The sequence below is a fragment of the Penaeus japonicus genome, unplaced genomic scaffold (genome assembly GCF_977035675.1).
Source record: "Penaeus japonicus unplaced genomic scaffold, GWHDUDI00000001_assembly GWHDUDI00000008, whole genome shotgun sequence".
Taxonomy (NCBI): domain Eukaryota; kingdom Metazoa; phylum Arthropoda; class Malacostraca; order Decapoda; family Penaeidae; genus Penaeus; species Penaeus japonicus.
The window spans coordinates 12,054,142-12,064,141 of NW_028234410.1; positions in this window are offsets into that span (position 1 = coordinate 12,054,142).

Here is a 10,000-nt window from a genome sequence, read left to right on the forward strand (position 1 = left end):
TGCATTATGTCATAATTGGATGTAACAATAACAATAACATTAAAATTACATTGTTTAGTGTTTTGCTCTCAGAGGTTTATGAACAGCATTAAACATTGGCAAGTAAATCAGAAACATTAGAACTGCGACGACTTTTACTATGCAAATAAAGGCAACTATTCCTGAACACGACATTCAGTTGGAGGAAAGAAAAAGCGACGCGATCCAGCAGGAAAAGCAGGGTTTATTTGTAGTTAGCAGCAGCGGAAGTGCAGCTATGAGAGGCACCGAAAGGGGGCACAGAGACCATCGCGGGGGACGAAAACAGCTGATTTCCCTGTAGGTGATGAGCTTGTTTATGTTGTTGGAAGTTGCAGGACTTCGTACTATGCAAGTTGTGATTTATCCTTTGCAGTTAGAAACGCGATCCTCATTGCAAGGTAGAAGAATACTGCATGAAAAAAGGGATTTATTATCAAAATACCAAGACTTAGATGAAATATTTACACGAGCGGATTTAGTAGGGAGACTAATACATAGTCAGTGTTTGGTGGAATTAGAAGAGACCAGCGCTAAACAGCAGAGAATGGGAACGAGAGATGAAGGAAACGGAAGTAGTGTCGTACAATGGGTTGTGGGGTAGAAGACTAATAACTATGATTTCTAAGGAATCGTGATGATGGAGCGTAAGCTGTTTCACACACACACACACACACACACACACACACACACACACACACACACACACACACACACACACACACACACACACACACATACACACTGGCACGCAGGCAAACATCATCTACCTGCACAGGGCAACGGTCCTTGAACGCATCGAGAACTTTCGTGCCCAGTCCACACGCTCCATCTACAACCAGTACCCATCTTGCCCCGACATGGCTCGCTCTCTCTCTCTCTCTCTCTCTCTCTCTCTCTCTCTCTCTCTCTCTCTCTCTCTCTCTCTCTCTCTCTCTCTCTCTCTCTCTCTCTCTCTCTCTCTCTCTCTCTCTCTTTCTCCGTCTCTCTCTCTCTCTCTCGCTCGCTCTCTCTCTCTCTCTCTCTCTCTCTCTCTCTCTCTCTCTCTCTCTCTCTCTCTCTCTCTCTCTCTCTCTTTCTTTCTCCGTCTCTCTCTCGCTCTCTCGCGCGCTCTCTCTCTCTCTGTCTCTCTCTCTCTCTCTCTCTCTCTCTCTCTCTCTCTCTCTCTCTCTCTCTCTCTCTCTCTCTCTCTCTCTCTCTCTCTCTCTCTTTCTTGTCTGTCTTGTCTGCTAACAAGTTCATTTATCCTCCCACTCTCTCTGTCTACTAATCTATCTATGTATTCATAGATCTATCTACATATCTACCTATATTAGCTATAGAGTTATGGAAAGAAACTAGCGTCTTGGAAATTAAATACAAACTTCTAATGGGCGTCACGGTTCACACGGACGTGTCCTTATTTGTTTGTCCTTGTTATTAGTTTCCTTTTGGTATGTAATGTCACACACACACACACACACACACACACACACACACACACACACACACACACACACACACACACACACACACACACATATAGGTGTCATATATATATATATATATATATATATATATATATATATATATATATATATATATATGTGTGTGTGTGTGTGTGGGTGAGTGTGTGTGTGTGTGTGTGTGTGTGTGTGTGTGTGTGTGTGTGTGTTTTATTGCCAGTCTCTTCTTTATTTTGTAATACCAATTATACGGCACCCTTGGGCTTTATTCCAAAATTAAATGTATTGAGATCACTTACATAACAGATATATTCAAAGGCAATCCATTATTAGTATATTAGACGTGCTAATAAGAAATGCAACTAAAAGCTTGAAAATTATATGATATTTAATCACAGTGACGATGCTAACAATTGTAACCATATTCACAACCAACTGTTATTGCTTATTTAAAATTCTGGTTACCATCACCACTACGCTAATACTGTCTTATTGATTACCATTGTTATTATCAACGATGCAACGCTTTAAACTGAGAAACAAAACTCAACGTCGATAACTCAGCCTACGAGGGTCGGAGTGCAAGCCATGTCATATATCTGACGCATAAATCTTTCACCCTCGCGCTCCCTTGGGGGTACTAAACGCATCAAGAACTGGCCTTGTGCTTTTCTGTTCTCTCACGCACTCCCTCTATCTTAACATAGGTTCACTTCTGAGCTGTGATAAATCTCCCTAATGAGTTGCAGATGTATTATTCGAGCAAAAACGGTCAACCATTTTTTTGCGATTATACATAGCAATGCATTCATTTATGGCGCTTGGCTTTTTGTTGTTGGTGTTGTTATATCCTTGATGCAGAGCTTCCTTGAATCTGCTAGGAATATTCATGTTACCAACTCTGCTACTCACACGTGCAGTTGCGACGTTGCCTTTCTGTAAAACTAGTCAACATTTTCACATATTGGCATAACTTCTCATTTATTCAGCCTGTGATTAATATATTAGGCTGAGGGTCGGGGGTTTCTAGGGAAGGCAGAATTAGTTTACTAAACATTTCTGGAAACAGGAAAGCGGACACGTAATTGCAACGACTGACGCTTTTGAAAAATAGACGTTCGTTTTCATATTTGACAAATATTGACCACTGGCTATTATCTGGATAAGTTTGTAAGCACAGAACATTTCATACGTTTGACTACGTTTCCCAATACCAGTTATTTTAGAAAAGACTGTGATATCCATAGTTCCCAGAACCTCAGGGGTCGTCAAAGACAGTCAATGATCTCTATGTCAGTATCATTCTTGTTGCTGTAAATGTCAGTTACAAATCCTAAGCTTTCATGTGAATTTCAGACGCCTGTAATAGTGACAATGAAAGGCAGAATCAAGTGAACGAGGGTAGCATAACCAGATGAGACTGTCATACTTATCAGTCACTATAAAGCAACGCTATAACATTCAAGATGTTGCAAGTAAACAGGATACAGACATCTACTGTACAGTGTTCTTGTCAACTCGTCATGAATATCCGACTTGTAATTAATGTTCCATCTCTATCCCTGGAAAGTTACTTCCCACAGAAACATTTTCCTTATATTTCATATCGTGATGTCACTTACCATCTTATATCCGAGGATACTGCTGAAGTTAATGGAATTCTTGTTTCACTGATGATCCTTCTCGCCTTCCCGCTACCCTACGCTTCTCAGAACAGTATTAGGAATTCAACATATCCTGATGCCTCTACGAATACTCTTACATTTACAATGGGTTTTCTTTTCATTTATTCAGTAATACTTCCGTTGACACAGGTTTGCCAATCCCACTAGATTAATGTTTTACAATATGTTTAGTCTAGTAATCGCAAAGACATGTTCGGAATAACTTTTCCCTAATCAAAAATGCCATATATTCAAATTGCTCGCTTTATTTATATTTTTGTTCATTAATTCGTGTCCTTATATGGGAGAACTAAGCGTAAATTAGAGAAACTATTCTTTTCTTATACTAGTCTGTATAAAATCTTCCTGGTAGAGGAGAAGACCTCCTTGTACATTTTTTTTTCAAGTCCCGTCAAAACTTATCCGCGTATCAGATAATTGTGATTATGATAAGTCCGCTGTGTGTTTTCTTATCGGTCAGTGTTAAAGCACGACGTTTGCACAGAAGGTCGTGGAGAAGTACAGAACCCACATACATACATAATGAGAGAGTGAGAGAGAGGGAGCGAGAGAGAGAGAGAGAGAGAGAGAGAGAGAGAGAGAGAGAGAGAGAGAGAGAGAGAGAGAGAGAGTGAGAGAGAGGGAGCGAGAGAGAGAGAGAGAGAGAGAGAGAGAGAGAAGGAGAGAATAATGCAGATAAACCTTTGGATGTGGCTTATGTTGAGTTCAATATGTATTCATATTCTTCAGAGTAAGCATAAAGGTACATATAGATATGTAAATATTTTACATATCTCGGAAAGCCTAAGCCTGCATCCAGCCCCTTCAAAGAGGCTAGAAAATGTGAACTTAATACAAAATTCAGAGCTCGAAAAATATTCTTTGTGTAAGAAATGCGTTTGGACATTTCAAAGTATTTAAAGACACAAATCTATTATAGATATCATTCTTTAAGTCATCATTCTTTATATGATAGTTTTCTGCTTTGTACTATACTCATTATACTTATTTGGTGATGCTTGGTGGAATAAGTTTGTTGTATGTTAAACCAACCCGTGAAGTGTACAGATCTCTTGTTTGCTTTATTTTGCTCTTCCTGCTATTATATGTCTTTCTTGTGTTCCTCTGTCCGTTCTTTCTTTTTCTTTATTCCTACATCTTGCCTGTCAGTCTTTTTGTTATCCCCTTTCTCTCATCCCATCTCCATCATCCACTTCTGACTCCTCCTTATTATTCTCTTTCTTCCGTTCACTCTTTCTCCTCTATTCCATCTACTTTCATCCATCTCTCCCCATCATCCCCTGTCCTCTTGTCTTCCATTTTCTTGTCTTGTCTTCCATTTTCCCCTCTATATCTCCCCATTATCCACTCTCTTCTCTTACCGCTTCCTCTGCCCCTTTCTCCACCTCATTCACATTTTTTTTTCGCTCTCCCCCCTTCCTTTCACCCCTTAACCCGCACCCTTCGCCCTGACCCTCATCCATTACAGGGGACTCCAGTACACTCTTCTTAATGATCCTATTTACCTGTCTTCATAAGTCAGATAACGTGGTCACGGGTAGGCCTACGGGTGGAATATGAGGAGGCGAAGCGACTGGGGAATTGGAGAGGAGGGAGAAGGAGGGGAGGGGAAATGGGAGGGGGGGGGTGGAGGTAAAGGAAACAGGAAAGGGGGAGAAGGAACGAGGGGGGGTGGGGGGTAGTGAGTAATGTCTGTAGGGGGGCGTGGGGGAGGTTGAAGTTGTAGGTGTAGTAAAGAAGGAGGAGACGAGGAAGGGGGAGAGGTGTGCGGGTGTATGGCGGGAGGGTTGGGGTAAGAAGGGGGAGAGGGGGAGTTAGGAGGGAAAAGTAAAGAGAAGATCTAGAAGGAACGGAAAACGGAAGAAAGAGAGGAAAGTAAAATAAAAATAAAGAAAGGGAGGAACAGGAAGACGAGGAGGAAAGGGAAGGGGAATGTATTGTAAACATAGACGGTAAGAGGGAGAACATCCCATTGAGAAAAGAGGGGGAAAGTGGGGTGGGGGTCACACCAGCGAAGAGAGAAATATGTTCTGAACCGCAGATGGTGTTCATATTAGCATAGGCGTGTTGAAAAGGGCGCTTTGTGTCGAGATATATCAAGGTTGTGTAACCGTGTTTTTCCGTGTATGTCCTGCCTCGTTTCTTGGGGTGTTATGGGCCCTTAATTAGAATGAGGAGGACCGCGTATGCATATGTATAGATGTGTCAGTGTACGTGCGTAAGTGTGTGTGTGTGTGTGTGTGTGTGAGCCGTCTGTGGGAGGGGCGTATGCGTGTGTGTATGTGTATGTGTGTGTGTGTGTGTGTGTGAGTGAGTGAGTGAAAATAAAGTGTATCTTGGATAGATAGAATCGATTGAAATACTTGTTACCCTACATTTTGATATGATGGAAATTACATGTTAGACTGATAATAACTTTTATGATGACGATCATACTAACAAAAAGGGTAATGATAAGGGGTGATAATCACAATGGTGATGGAAAATATATCAAATTAACGATGGTAGTGAGGGTAATGATGATAATGATGAAGATAATGATAATGATGATGATGATGTTACTGATGATACTGGTTGTGAATGATGACAGTAATAATGCTAATGATAAGAGTAAGAGTAAGATGATAAAGTCGATAACAATTATACTCTTAAATGCAATCATGATGATAATTTTTTATAGTGATATAACGTTGCTAATAATGACAGTGAAAATATTAATGCATATAATAATGACAACGAGAAAAACTATGAATGGCAATGACAATAATCATAATGATCACAACAATAATAATCATGAAAATGATAAAAATAATAATGATAATAATAATAATGAAAATAATAATATAATGATAATGGTAATAACAACAATAACATGAAAATTATCATAATAATAATAAGGATAATAATAATATAATAACAGTGGTAATAACAACAATAACAATGATAATGGTATTTCTAAGAAGGATGATGCTCCTCCTCCTCATTAGAATGATAATGAGGATAATGATAACTTGCAAAACACTCTTCCGTGTTGAAGATGAAGATGAAATCCAGGTGGATTTCGAAACTGTAGTTTCATCTTCTAATAAATATGTTTTGTGTATAGTGGGTTTATCTTCCATGATAATGATAATAATGATAATGATATGATGATTATAATAATGATAATAGTAACGATAATAATGATAGCAATAATAACGATAATGATTATGATGATAATAATAGCAGCAACAGCAATAATAATATTAATAACAATGATAATGATAATAACAATAATGATTACAATAATGACGATGTTAGTAGTAAAAACAACCCCAGTAAGAAAATGATAATGATAATGATGATAAAGATAATGATCATATATTAATGATGATAATGATAATAACAATAATGATAATAGTATTGACAATAATAATAACAATAATAATAATAATAATAGTAATGATAGTAATGATATTAATGATAATAACAATAATAATAGTAATGATACTAATGATAATGATAATAATAATAATAATAATGATAATAATAATAATGATAGTCATATTAATAATGACAATAATGATGATGATAGTATCAATATTCATAATGGTAATGGATATACCAATGGTAATATATGTGTTGCTGATAATTACTATTATTCATGAAAATATGAATTAAAGCATAATGATGAATATGCTTAGATATGATGAGGATGATGTTGATTATCATTATCAGTGTTCTTATCCTTATTGTTTTCACCATTATATTACTACGATTATCAATAAAAATATAATTATCATCACTATCATTACCATTATCTTCATCATCTATCATGGTCATCATTTTTATTACAATCAGCATGATTACTCTCATTATCATCATCAATATGCCATCTCTCTTCCATTCGATACAAGGACCTGTGGCTATGGTAACGAGAACCCTACTATATGTTGCTCTAGTGTTTCCTCTACTTCTATTCAAATAGTGAAGTTCAATTAGCGGACACCATTCCTCGTCTGATAGTGGCTGAGGAGAGCCATGGTGAGAGGTGTCAAGATGTGTCCCCAAAACGACTTGCTCTTTCATTTACAGTGTCTTCGGTTGTGGCCTGTGTTGACTTTGACGTTGAGAGAGCTTATATAAGGTTGGGAAGGTTGTTACTTTGTCTGAGTTCATTCTTTGGTGACGCGACTTCAGTCCTTAATGACCTGAATTCGTTGTCCTTTTAGCAAAAGTGTGGATTTTTTTTCTTCATTCTGATAAATGGCCAGGTTAGGAGATTGATGGAATTGTCCAAAATATTTGGTCTATTGCAGTCAGGTTTAGAGGCAAGATACCAGCAAAATGTCAGTGTATACTAATGATATAATGATTATGATATAATATAATGATAATGATATAATAAAGAATAGGGGTATTAAGGTTTTATCATGGGACAATCAGGGAGTGCGTCAAAGGCTGTCCTATCTTATTCGGTTGATGTTATCTGCTCACAAGCACCACTTACGGAACGAAAAATAAAGAAGATTGAATGAGTATGTTTCAGACCTTCCTTCAACACAAACTGATGATATAGGCAGCTAGGACAGTGTTGAAACACCTCTCACGAAAGGCTTGTCTTCAAAAAGGTTAACTTAGAATCAAATCTTATAAAACTACCACTTGTTAAGATAACTTGCACAGAAGAAAGGGATGTACGTCTGATAACGATTAGATGCAGGTAAAAAAAAATCTTGCCTTAGAATTTTTGTACAGATATGGAGAGGAACGTTCATAAGTAGAATAATTTCTCGATGTAGATGCTGAATGGAGGGAATTTCAGGAGAGTTTAAAGATTGAAAACAATTGATATTTTAGAGACACCAGTCGTGCTAAATTTCCAAAGCAAAATAACCCTATTTATAAACATAAAGTGAATCGTCACATCCTCCATTGCTGTCGAGTTTCCATGTAACACAAAGATGTTATAGTCACTTCTATATAGTTTCTGTCTGTAAAAAAATGTGTATGCAAGATTATGAGCGGTAATAAATTGATATAAAAAATTGACTTCAAGGTACATTCTGACTTTTATGAGTTTCTTCTTGCCATAAGTATACAGACATGTTTTATGTTTTTTTTCGTTGGGAATTCCATGCCTACAGTGCCCATATCGACTGTAAGATTAGCTTCGATATTACCCAAAGGGATTATCCTTGAAAAACTCGTTGAACTTATGATAAGGGGTGAGATATTTCTAAATCAAACAAAGAACCCCTCAATAGGAAGTCTTTCATGTCTATGTTTAGCACAAGATTTGGTTCAGTATGTTCATCCATCGCCTAAACACTGGTACCAATGTCATAATATGACGTGCTAACATCTGTTTCTAAGGGCCGTACAATTGTAGAATTTATGTTGCAGTAGATATACGGCAATTCTGATCACTTACTTCATATCTAGACGAAATAGACTTAAATAAGATTAACGTGCATTCATGCATTCAAAACCCCATATAAATAAGTAACTACATGCTGATAGCTTACCATCATCCCTCTGTATCTTATTACCCGCTACCGCTAAATTACTTCTTTTAAAAAGGAGAAAGGGAAATGCCTAAAATTTGAAAAGAAGTATCCTTATGTGCGTTTACAATTGATTCTGTGAATTGCAATAGTGAGGGAGTTGTCTCGACCTGCAAGATTTATAGGAAATGTGTAAGTTGCACAGTTGCAGAGATTAATTCTATCGTTCTTCTTACCGATGGTATAATTCAAGTGAAGTGCCTCTCTGTGACTCACAACCTACTTTACAGAACTTTTTTTACATGTGGAACTTCTTAGTCCAAGAACAAAAGGCTATTAACTTCACTTAATGCAGAGATAGACAGAGATCATTGTTCGATGAAATTCTTGACACTCTTGCAGCTGATATCTGTAATCCAATTTGTATTAATCCCCATATTAATTTTCCCACGGCAGTCATTAAATCTCTTATTTCCACTGATAGCTCCAATAGAGACGGGTTTGATATCACCTCAGAGGCAGGAAAACAGAAGCATAAATCATCATAACATGGTCAGGACAGTAAAATCTTCACAAGGCAAGAATGTCTGATCAACTAGGAAGTGCGGTGTGTTTCTCCTCGAAATATATTTAGATACGTGTAATTTGCCAAATTACTACAAATGACAGAGAAAAGGAAATTGAATAGTTTTTTTGTTTTTTTTAATGAAGCCTGCTTTATGAACATAAACTACACGTTTATAATAGTAATAATGATAAACTACGCTATCGTAATAGTAATATTAATAGTAGTAGTAGTAATAGTAATATTAATAGTAGTAGTAGTAGTAGTAATAGTATTATTAATAGTAGTAGTAGTAGTAATAGTAATAGTAATGATAATAGTAGTAATAACAGTGGCGGTAGTAGTAGTAGTACTAGTAGTAATTACAACCAAATATTGAAAAAAAAAACGCGCATATCTATTACGTAAGGAAATACAACCCCCTATTATCCATGACTCCAGCCAGATTCCAAGCATAAGATATTTCGATTGACGTCAATATTCCATCAATATGGATATTCCCCACGATATTATAAGCCTGGATCTCGACTTTGAATAACAGTACCCGCATAGTGTCTACATGAAGGACAAAGCCAGCATTGCAGTTGGGCCGGTGTTGCTGGTAAATACTGTATAACCCCCAGGACGCCCTTTGACGCGGTGTAACCAAGACTGATTGATAAAGCAGAAAGTATCATTGCATAAGTATTATTGTGGATATTATTACTATTATTTGTCATTAATGTTTATTTGGTAGTTATTTTTTTATTCAATAGTTACTAATGTATTCTCATATAATTATGATTTGATGAAGATAGTAAT